At 39.4% G+C, this 12,637-nt stretch overlaps 2 long non-coding RNA genes across 2 annotated transcripts; both read left to right on the forward strand.

Moving 5' to 3' along the window:
• The first annotated feature begins 5,997 nt into the window (after positions 1-5,997).
• Positions 5,998-9,091, forward strand: LOC143304015 (uncharacterized). The gene is made up of 5 exons (XR_013060702.1): positions 5,998-6,289; positions 6,455-6,833; positions 7,938-7,985; positions 8,055-8,857; positions 9,021-9,091. It is a non-coding gene; the product is annotated as an uncharacterized LOC143304015 (long non-coding RNA).
• Positions 9,092-9,705: 614 nt separating this feature from the next.
• On the forward strand, positions 9,706-11,283 carry LOC117160399 (uncharacterized). Its single transcript, XR_013060703.1, has 3 exons — positions 9,706-9,862; positions 9,967-10,483; positions 11,009-11,283. It is a non-coding gene; the product is annotated as an uncharacterized LOC117160399 (long non-coding RNA).
• The last annotated feature ends 1,354 nt before the right edge of the window (positions 11,284-12,637 follow it).

A 12,637-nucleotide genomic window follows, 5' to 3' on the forward strand; every position in this document is an offset into this window, starting at 1 on the left:
GTCGAGATAGATGCGGCGTCCGGCAGACGCGCGTCCACCGTGGCAAAATATTCGAAACGAATGACTCGCGTCGTCGTGGACACGGCTACCGTGCATTTGTCCGCTCGTTCCTTCGTCTGGATCCTATTAATCCGTCGCTAATGAGCACCGTCCGATCGCCGAGTGGAAACGTGCGAGTATCATCCTCGAAAGGAGCAGGATGGAGGATGGGCTCATTACGGGCCACGCCGCGTGTGCTTCGTGACTGGTTCAATATTTAACGCGTCTCGAGCCGTTCCATCACCTTTCGATATCTCGACACCTGGTCAGCAGGATTAGAGAACTAGTTCTGAGACTCGCGACTCGACGGTCGACTGCAATCGATGTTCGTTGATTACCGATTCGCCTATTCGGGCATGTTCGTTCGTACTGGGTGTTCACTTTCGAGAAAAGGACATAACCTAACAAACAAACACTCACCACACTAAAGAAATAAATCAATCAAATTCGAAGATGGTATCCCACTGGGGGTAGCCATCCACATGTTATATTATTATACCACTAAGCTATAATATTTTACCAAATGGACAAATTGTAAAATGTAAATAAAATAAATAAAAAAAAAAACTTTTGAGACAATCTGGCTGCTAAAGCGAGCAAAACTCGACAGAAGAATTACAGAAAGAAAACTAAGAAGAAAACACCACGCTGACCTCGCTAAAGAAATAAAACTAGATAAAACTAGTCACACTAGATGATGGTATCCTTCTGGGGTTAGCCATCCACGTTTTATTTAACAATTAAGCTAGAAAAATTTACCAAATGTCCAGCTGGACAAATTGTAAAGTGCAAGTTAAATAATACAGAAAAAACCTTCGAGAAAGGTCAATGAGTGTGGAAGAGGAGACCATTTGGAAAGGATTTCGAAAGAATGGTTTATAAGGAACATAGAGACTTTTGTGAGCGGCAGAGAAAGCTGTAGGTAACGGTTGTTTGATATTGATAGAGAGGAGAAAAGCAAAGTTTAAACGTGTCAAAATTCCTAGTAAATAGAGTTGACAATGTAAAAAATGAGCGGCCATCGAGGTTCAACTTAGACAAATATCGAAAGCGGACAAGAGGGTTTTTAGAATCAACGAAGCATAACCAACGATCAATCGCCACCTTTGCTATCTGGTTGCTCCGCTTTGAAAAATCCCTTGCAACCGCAGAGCGTTAATTAACCGAAAAGTCACAATTACGGTTGGAGCGCGCGTCGAGCACGATAAAAATCCGAATTCCCCGTGTCTTGGGATTATCTGGGGGATCTGTGAAAGGAGAAGGCAGGCTGTAAGCTTGTGGTTAACAGGCGTATTGATCTGGACGGTTGGGTCCACTGGCCGGTTTGATAATTAGTCAATCAGTCAGCGGTGTGCGTTGTTTTATTGAAATACAGTCTCGAGTCGAGGGCCAACTCTTAACAAGCGGCGCATGGTTCATTCATGCCGGTTAATTCCCACTCTGTTTCCTTTTCGCGTTGCTTCGTTCAGCCACTTTTACGCGCACTGTGTCATTAATCGTTCGATTAAGCCGACCGATAACGCCCTCTCCAGGAGAGCGGTCCGCAGGCGTACCACCAGCCGGCGCCATAACTCCCTAGCGTGGCAAGACGCGGTTACGAACGAACGAGCCACGATCCTGACGTTCGCGTTCGTTGGAGAACCTGCGACCGCCTACCTGGATCATCGGTACCGATTTTTCATTCGAAGATACTTTATTCGCCACGCATGCGGCCGCTCGAGACGTCGTGAAACATAGGGACATTTGGATGGACATGAAAATACACTCTTATCGATTCCGCGAACCCGAACGATTCCTTGCTTACCCTGAACCACATCGATAATTAATTATAAGGTCGGATTGAGATTACGTGGATGGTCGGGAAGTTGTTAACGAGACCAAAATCGAGGGAGGAGTCGCATCAAGCGCCATTGGGTTTCATCGATTCGATTCTTGAGGATCGTCCGGTGATCTCAGAGAATTTTCGTGTCTGGTAATCATGGAATGTTTCTGTATCTGGAGATCGTTATTTTGGAAAATTACTACTCTTTTTAATAAAATGCAAATAGGAAACATAAAAAGTTTTGATCAACAATGCCAAAATCACTAGATTTATTAGTACATAGTTCTTCATTTTTACGTTATTGCAGAGATTGTAGTATCCATTTCGAAGAAGATAAAGAACACTTTACTCTTCAAATTTCTTTTCCATTTTTTGCGTCACTATTCTACATGTACATTACCGTGCCATAAATATCGAGACACGATGATATTTCGTATAGACTGTATGTTTTCCACTGTTCTCATTTTCTAGTTACTTTACTAAAAATCTATTATTTCATATTTATCTCTTGGCAAATCCCTAGCTTGTACCTGTTTTAATCTCGGTTAATTGCTCAATTCTGCACATAAAGCGGTCGTACAGAGGCGACCGGTTGAAAATAGTTCCTCGGGAACGGAAGCAACAAATAATCGTCCAAGGTGCGGATGCAAACCGCGCGTAACGTGGTTCCCGGTCGCGCGAAAGCGAGGAAAGAAAGAGAAGGACGACGAAAGTGAATCGAAAGGAGGGTGACATACCGAAAACGAGGAAAGAACGATCGTGAGGCACAAAGAACGAGAGAGACAAAGATAGAAGGAGAGAGAGAGAGAGAGAGAGAAACGCGTGGTCGAAAAATAGAGAAACATGTTAGAATGGATGCGGCCCATATAATTTCTGCGATGCTTCTCGAGTCTTCTTCTCTTCGCCTCGGAGATCATCCCTGAACTGTGTCGAAGAGTCATCGTCTATGAGCGGCGAGCTCGTGTCATTGTGTCAGGCTTACGATTTCGTGTGTTGATCCATTGTCGCGGAACATGCGTCCTGTCAGCTTCCAGAAACTATAGGATCAATTAAATTGATCAATGACTGTATCGAGCAGAAGATAATCGGTCGTTAGAAACCCTGAAACTGCTGCTAACCTTTAAATTGTCATGATATGTAAAACCTAACCTCATGCAAATCTTGTTTTAATATTATATCATCTTGTGATAATACCATCGATGTTGGTATGTTAACGATTTTCAAAATTAATTGATTAACAATTTTCGATGAGATTCGATTTGCACTGGGAATTTTATTTCTATTTCTATTTAGCAGCAGTTCCCAACGCTTTCAAGTGTTTTATTTGAAATTTACTTTAACCAAAAGATAAGACACTTTAAATAAATAAAGGAAGAAACCTAACCTCAAACACCAGTTCCATTCACACTATACTTGTATTTTCTAATTGTTAAGCCTATGATATATCTTGAAACAATTTCCAGGATGCAATTCTGCTCTTTTATTTCGCACGTTTCGCAAAGAAAGAGTGGAAGCTCGTGAGATAAAAACTAATGTCGAGTCACAATCGACGTAGCAGTGCAAAAGGTTAGTATCGAGTACGGAAAGATTCGCAGGGATTGAAGATACAACTGCGAATGAACTAGAACGAATTATTGTACAACTTAATAACGGCGCCTATGGGTAGTTTACACTATACCCGCGTACACGTTATATATACGTAGTACCGAATTTGCAGTGCAAAGCAAACCGTATGTCGGACATCGGCACGATTTATCGCGTTGACACGTGTCTCTTACCGAGACGCGTTTCGCCCCTGTGCACGGCCTCTCTTTTAACCGCGATTAAAATACATTTTCGAGGATAGAACGACCGAATTTCCGTGGACCCCGTTCTCTTACCGTGAAATGGTTAACTCTTTCGTCGTAATTTATAACCGCCTGTGATCCGGTCTCACCGAGAGCTTTATTAAACATGAAATGGAAGCCATGTTGCAAGAAACATTAAACTATTTCTTGTATTTGGAAAACTAAATTTAGAAAAATATACGAATATTTCGGTAGAATGGAACGTTAGCTTCTAGGGGAGGGGAGGGGGAGGTGAAAACGGGATAATTTTTTACGTGAAAGTCCCTCCTATTTTAATCAATTAGAAGTAAATTCATCTTTTTCCAAAAATATCACACGTTCATTGAAGTTTGGAAAATTTCAGTCAGACAAAATGCGGACAAAAACGAGTGGCAAGTTGTACGAAACGAGGAAACTGGTTAATTGGGGTTCGATAAACGGATTGCGGGACACTTTCACACTTTGACAAGTACCGGCCATTTTGACTGCTATGAGTAGCCTTGATACAAAATTATTTCCAGTTTGAATACATAAAAAACGAGATAAAATTCATTATACTATTCCTTTAGTTATCGTTTGCGAAAGTCATTACATCACTGCGGGAAAAAATATAACACGAAATAAGAATTTAAAAATAAAATCGTAAAATCAGTTAATTTGACTGGTGTGGTATTTCTAGTGTTAAGATATTACAGATGGCGTTTCTATATGTTTAGACATTTTAGACAGTTTAGAAGCTTAGCTTCTGCTTTGAAATATCACGCGATTGCGATATTCTTATACACCCACTACGCTAAAAATAAAATGCACCATTTCATCAGAAATCACGCCCTTTTAATCCGCTGCACGTATCCTGGACCAATTTTTCCCCTTTACCAAATCATCGACGGAAGGAGATGGTAAAAGAGAAAAGAAAGGGAGGGACGGGGCAAAGAGCGCACGCAAGCTGGGAACAGGATCGCGCGAAGCCAAAGATCGGAGAAGAGAGGCTGCTCGTACAGGCACGTTGGCCGGCCGGACAGATATGATTTATATTTCTTTCCGATCGTTCACATTAAAAATGGTAAATGCTCTTAATGACGGCATTAATAATTGTATTCAACGAACCGCCGGTATTGACCTGAAGACACCCGTGCGAGGCACGCCCGTAGAATACCCTTGTAACGATCTGGTCCGGCATTCATCTGGGCGGAGAGAGATCATTTGTGAATGAGCGAACATTCAATGGGCACACTTTTGATCCCGACATTATTAATTATCCGCAAGTAGCTGCTAGACGCTTTGCTCTCTTTTTTCTAGCCGTGCACGGACTTTCCAGTGCGGAGAACCCTCGTGTCTTTGACCCGTGACTCAACATTGCAATGGTTTCGAAATCGGTTGGATATCGGATCATTTTCTTCGGAACATTCCGAATTTCATAGGTATAAAGCTTATTGTTAACACTACCGATAGTTGACACGAAGCTATTTCTACCAAAACCAGTGAAAATGATTGGTCTTCAAAAAATATCTAATAATAGAATATTTTTATATTTATTGATTTATTACTTTCTTACAGAAGCAATTCCATGTTATGTAGTACATTTTTGGTATTATTAATCCATCTGGGATCATCGTCCCTAAACGAGGGTCGACACGTTTATAAAATTGTAGAACCAGTCGAAAGCAGACTGCATTGAAACCACTTAAAAATTGTCAATTTTTGTATAGATACAATACAACAGAGTGTAATCAGAAATGCAATACGCAAAATCGAATAATTAAATTTATTGAGAAACTATCGATTGTCTATTTCTATCAAACTGCGAGCTGTGTAAATTTACGCATATTTGACAAGTTTCCAAACTCGAATTTCTCGAAAGTGAGGTGTTCAAGACAATTACGTTATTCTTGACTTTATTTTCCTATTTTATTAAGCTACAGAACGTTCCTCATTTCACTGGAACTATGAATCTAATGCCACGGTGTATATTCAACGTCAAAAACCCCTAATTCCATTTCCCGCTAATAATAGAAAATAAAATTTCAAGACATACCTTTGTATGTATCGCCTCCATCGACAGCTAAACGGAACTGGTAGCAGCACACGAGTCGACGGAATATTTGTAGTGGTTCATATTACTACGCCTTGCAGTGTCGACACTGTTTTGGTTTGGTAGTTTGAAAGGTAAACAAACTCCTGGCTAAACGTTATCGCTGTTACTTGAAACCGTCGACTGGAATTACGTTTCAACTTTTTGTAATACCATCGATCGATACAAACAGACGAACGTGCACTCTAGTACGATCATTGTAACGAGTCACACAGTCGAATAGCGGGCGTAGAGTTAAACGGTAGTATCGAGCGAATAACGATTACGATCTTTATATTTGTGCTTAAAGTGATTTTAAGATAATTAACTATTAACAATCTAACAACTATTAATCACTTGAATATTAACAATTTGATCACTCGTCTCTTTATCAAACAAACCAATGCGTTTAATATTCACCTGAAACTTAACCCTTAACACTTCAACTTTTAATTGTGAATATCGACCGGCAACTTCAATTTATTCTCATCGTACTTCGACTTGCTACTTAAAACGCTACAGTGACGTGAAGTAATAACATTAAAGTCATTCAAAACAATATTCATCTGAGAAGTAATATAATATTTATATTAATTATAATCGTGGAATTTTTTAAAAAATTCATTCGGATGCAAGCCGGGTTTGCGTCCACAGGTGTCACAGTACTCACTGACGAGTATTATTTTTTATTTGTAGACAATTACCGATAACGAGCGAAAAATACATTTGCAATAGAGCGCCGTATATTTGCGGTGCTTGAGAGGCACACTTGGAGCGTTACCTTTTAATCTCACCGCGAAGAAAGAAAGAAAATTCGCATGTGGTGGCGGAGCCGGATATGGTCGTCCTCGATAGGCGTCTGACTGGAGGCGGGAAGAGGTGGCTGCGGGCCATCGGAAATCGCTGGAATCGCGACCCTTATCGCCTTATTAGAGAGGGGCAACTTGCATGGCGTCCTAAGCCGGACGCGGCGTGGCGCTGCGGCAGGTTTATCGGCCGCCTGTATCAGCGTACTCACGCTCCCTTTCATGGTCTTTAAACCGGCGCACTTAGCATGGCCCGTCATTATTTAACGGTGAGTAATAAAGTTGTACCACCAATTAGTCGACAGCGTGGAAGCACGCGCATCAACGACGCGGAGCCGGTAGCTGTACTTGCGTATCGTGGCCGACCTATCGCTGCGATATCTCGTTTCGATCGTCCGGCGTAAAATCGGTAATCCGAGAATAATCGTTATTATGCCGATGCATGGCATAATCGATCATGCTTCGAGAAAATGGTTGATCGCTGCTTGCCAATTTACTTGACGTTCGATTGCTATGCCGGAAACAACTGTTTTCCATCGATCGACACAGCCATCGGGCATTGCTTCGAGAAAGATGTCTGCGGAGGTGCTAGGTGGTTACATGGGATCATTGTATGTTTGCTAAAACGCAGATCGGGTATCTTATAGATGATAGGAATTGTGTGTAGAAGACTTCTTTCCTTCTACGAAGGAAAAGTATATATAATCGTGATTGATGTTGGTACAGTTGGATGTTGAGATTGAGTCGATTGCAAGATAGCATGGTCAGAGTTGACATGTGAATTTTGTCACACGTTTCTATTAGGAGTTTCTTTCGTTTTATAAGGAGATAATAGACTCACCATGTTTTTTGTTTTATATTGGTTTATTGAATTATGTACGAACGTAATAATAGAAATATAGCGGAATAGATCATACGTAATTCAATAAAATAATATAAAAGAGACATTGTTGTTCATCTATTATCATCTTATGAAACGAAAGAAACTTTCCTAACCTAACCTAACCTAATGTTATTAAAAATAATAGAGAATAAAATGCAGTAAAGAAACATTTGTGTGGAATATTGGAAGAACAGTTGATAGGATTAGGAAAGAAAAATTGCCGATAGAAAAAAAAATAAGCGTCGATAAAAATAAACAAGGAAACTCTTTCGTCGTTACTTTAAAACAAAACAAGTAATTTATTAATATAGTTATAAATAACATATTGCAAAATCAAAGTATTCCTTCCACACTTAGAGTATTTTAGAGTAAATCAATACGTTTCTTTCTAACCAAATAAGAATTTCTTTCTTCATTTTATTCATTGATAGATAATTATCGGATGTTCGTCAAAACGCAGAACGAATATCAAACCGAGTTTCTGTTGCAGTTGGCGTTGGTGTTCGATTTGAAAGAAGTGGATCGGAAGTCTGCTAAAGTGAGTACAAACAATCTGTGCGTATTCTCTGTGAGGATGATTTTTATTCAGACATTTTTATTCGGCCAGCATAGGAATAAAATGGAACGGAAAGACAAACAGCAGCGGTCGCGTGTGAGTGAGCCACGGGAATGTAATTAATGAGCAGTTTGGCGGTTGGCCGGACAGCTGTCCCGTTTTTTTTTCTAACCCGGCGATGGACGGAGTCGCGGTACCGAGAACGGCAGAACGAGAAACGTGAAAACCTTGCGTGGAAGCGGTCTAGAAGACGCGTCTTCGGACGCGGCGGAAGGAACAAGATGGATTGCCTGACACTACCGGACAAGATCAATTGAATTTCTATTTGGACGTAACCGAGACCCGTTTGCCTCTAACCCCACCTTCTTTATCCACCACCAAGTCCCCCTTACCGCGACAGCCAAACTCTAATTCTTCTTCTACCGGTTGTCCACGTCACGATAATTGTAGAAAGTGATCTACTGCAGCTTGATCCCTTCTTCCCCTAAATGATTCGTCGGTTATTCAATAATAGTCGCGGTCGTTTAGATCGCCATTTTGTTAATTTACGAATGCTGTTGGAATTGTTTCATTGAAGCTTGGTATTTGGAAAACTTTGGTATTTGGTCTGGATTATAAATTTTATATTGCAAGCATGTACTTTATTTATTAGATAAATTCTATATTAGGTCTTCTATATTACATATTAGATTAATTCCTTCATGTTTTATCACGTTTATTATTACTCAATTCTTTTTAGTTTTCATATAATCATCTTAAGCATTTTTACATATGGTGTGTTTGCAGGTGGAATTGTATTTTCTATCCAACTGCGTTTTTCTATCACACAATTTCTGAGAAAAATATAGCAGATGGTGAGTAACTGTGATTTATAGTTTTTTTAATAACTGCAGCATGAAGGTTTGAAAATTGCAACAGGGTTAAGAACAGGTTATTACGTTTATTATTACTCGATTCTTTTTAGTATTCAAGCTAATATAATCATCTTAAGCATTTTTACCAATGGTGTGTTTGCAGGTGGAATTGTATTTTTTATCCAACTGCGTTTTTCTATCACACAATTTCTGAGAAAAATATGGCAGATGGTGAGTAACTGTGATTTATAGTTTTTTTAATAACTGCAGCATGAAGGTTTGAAAATTGCAACAGGGTTAAGAACAGGTAATTACGTTTATTAGTTTTGAAGCTAATATAATCATCTCAAGCATTTTTACCTATGGTTTGCAGGTGGAATTGTATTTTTTATCCAACTGCGTTTTTCTATCACACAATTTCTGAGAAAAATATAGCAGATGGTGAGTAACTGTGATTTATAGTTTTTTTAATAACTGGAGCATGAAGATTTGAAAATTGCAACAGGGTTAAGAACAGGTTATTACGTTTATTACTACTCAATTCTTTTTAGTTTTCAAGCTAATATAATCATCTTAAGCATTTTTACCAATGGTGTGTTTGCAGGTGGAATTATATTTTCTATCCAACTGCGTTTTTCTATCACACAATTTCTGAGAAAAATATGGCAGATGGTGAGTAACTGTGATTTATAGTTTTTTTAATAACTGCAGCATGAAGATTTAAAAATTGCAACAGGGTTAAGAACAGGTTATTACGTTTATTATTACTCGATTCTTTTTAGTTTTCAAGCTAATATAATCATTTAAAGCATTTTTACCAATGGTGTGTTTGCAGGTGGAATTATATTTTCTATCCAACTGCGTTTTTCCATTGATACACAATTACTGAGAAAAATATGGCAGATCAGTGAGTAACCGTGATTTCTTGTTTTTTTAATAACTGGAGCATGAAGATTTGAAAATTGCAACAGGGTTAAGAAGGGGCAGCAAGTATAATAAATATAAGTAAGCAGCGTAGAATCTTGATAAAACTTGTTATAACGCGTTATATTACCAGTAAAAAATCATGACACGACAAGAAATCAATCTTTACGGAACATTATTTGCAGATATCAAAGTAACCAGACCTGCGATTCGTTTCAATCTCTAAGAACCCGAAGAACGTAGGTGATTGTGCTAATAACTCGTTCGACAATTTCGTTCGAATAAACAGTTTCTGCAAGACATAAATAAAAAGGTACGAGTATTATATTCCTCGACTATGGTGAGATAGCCGAGTGATAATAAATGGGTTTGAAAGTAGCTGCCTAATTACTTCCTCGGACACCGCACGAACTCGCGATGCAACCGTTGATATCGCTACGTACTTTTTCCTTTTTCCTGAGCCCCGCGCCGGCTACCGGTTTTACAGCGACCGTTGAATTTAACTGTCTATTAATTAATGCGGGCCGATTAATTTCCGTCACGGCGTAAAAACGCAGTTCCATGGAAAATTATGATGGTGCAAGGTCTCGCCTCTGCGACATTTCCCTACGATTCGTATGTCATCGAACCATCGTTCTACAGATCCATGTGAAAAATACCGACATGTTGCGGGTATCTCGTTTGGGGAAACTAGAAAATGAGGTTAGTTGCATTTGCATACTGTACAGTCCTCTTTCTATCTTTCCTTTTCTTTTCTTCCTTCACCGCTTTCTTTTTCTTCTGTCCTTTCTTTGCTTCTCTTTCTTCCCTTTCTTCTTTTCGTTTGCTTGTATTTCTTCCCTCTCCTCCTTTTTTTCTTATCTTTGTCTTTCTTCTCTTTCTCCAACTCTTGTTCCTTTTCTTCTGAATGCTCTTTCCCCTTCTTTTTCCTCTTTTATTTCTCCTCTGTCTCTCGCTTCTCTTTTTTCTTTCTTCCCCTGCTTACATCATTTTCTTCCTTCTCTTTTTTTCTATTTCCCATTTCTTTCTATTTCTTTCGTTTCTCCTCTTCCTTCTCTTCTTTTCCTCTCCCTCCTGATATCTTTGTTCTTACACTTTTCCGCCCACCCACGTATATTCTTCCAAGTACGTGGAGAAATTTTTCATATTGTAAAAGTATATGAAGTGTAAGTGAGATAAAGGGACAGGTTTGCCCGCTGATTCATTGATACCAATGTATATTTTCAGAGTGAAATAAAATTGTTTACAAGCTGAGAAATAAGCCTCCAAGGGACGTGTTTGCACATGAACGTTGTCATCGTTTTGATGTCTGCAATTCACCCTGTACATAAATATCCATCAAATATTTTGCCACATCCTGTACAAGTACAGAGTTAGAAGGAATTAAGTTAAACCACGTAACAATTGCATTAAATGAAATTCAACGTTGGCAAGTTTCATTCAAGTAAACAAGAGTCAGCGATACTGTCAGAGAATCATCTAGAATAGCTTCTTCGAGTACATCAACCGTGACTGACCATTAAAATACCGGCCTTGATAACTGGTAGCATGGTCACCCAGTTTTACGTCATTCGGCGATTTTTCGCGGTACTTCGTTTCTTTCCACAGTCTGGTATCACTCGCCGCGAGCGGATTTTCGCGGTCAACAACCGATTGTGGTATCGTTTGAACTGCGATACGCGTTCGCCAGACTTGGTTTATTCCTTGAAACGACGATTGTGAAAGTTGTTGCGATAAGTAGCGAGAGTGGTTGGAAACGAAGTACAAAATAGTTTGCACGATATTACGCGAAAGCGGTGATAATTTAAACAGCTCTCACTGCATACAGTGAACACATAGCTCGTAATGAAATGAATATATTGAATTACGTTAATATAACATTAAATAGTTACTAACTAATATTAAATAAATTTCCAGGGATTAATACTGAAATGGGAATGAGTTTGAAGTAGAAACATGGCAGAAACTTAATAGGAACGAATAATCAAAATTTAGTATAAAGTCCCGTACTATTTTTTGCTGTGTCTATGAAATAACGTAAATACGACGCCGCCATAACGTTATGCTCTAATGTAACACATGCTACCATAATAAACTTCATTACACTGATGTCTTTCAAATGACCACGGTACAGCGTGAACATGGAGGAGCAAAGGAACATAAGCGCGCAACGCGAGCATGACGTCGACATAAACGCCAGAGAGGGCAAACAAAATTTTCAAAAATTATATTCTCATGATCTCCTACTGATCTGAAATAAGAAATTACTTTGATTTATGTACCCCCTAAAGTTCTTCAATCGAATAGTATAATACTCTTTTCTTTTGCTTCTGAAACAATTGTAATTTCCTAGTATATTCGTGTCCTTTCGCCAAGTAGGAAAGCTCGTTTGAAGCGAAAACCGCGGAAAGTTGCCGGCATGCACCAGGCAACACGCGGTTCAATGTATCATTAGGTAGTCATTGCGATCACCGTGGGTCCCGTTGGTACACGCACGATCCGACGGACACGTAGGTAAGCCATCCTGGCTTCATTCACGTCAGATGCGAGGCGACCACGTCATTTATCTGCCAACCATTCCGGCTAACGATGCATTGCCGGTTTGTTGGTCGAGCGTCCTGGTATCCTCGTGTTCCCTGCACGAGCTTCGTCTGGAATTTCCATCTTTTTTTATGATGCCTCTCAAACAATTCTTTTGCGCTTAAGGTAATATCAATTTAATTTGCATTTGCGCAATTTTATACCACTGTTCATACAATTATTATGTTTCCCTATAGGAAAGTACATGGAGGTTAATTATGAGCAATTTCTATGAACACCAGGATTCCTTGTATTTATGTTAATTAACACGGACCA

This window comes from Bombus vancouverensis, chromosome 18 (assembly GCF_051014615.1).
Source record: "Bombus vancouverensis nearcticus chromosome 18, iyBomVanc1_principal, whole genome shotgun sequence".
NCBI lineage: Eukaryota > Metazoa > Arthropoda > Insecta > Hymenoptera > Apidae > Bombus > Bombus vancouverensis.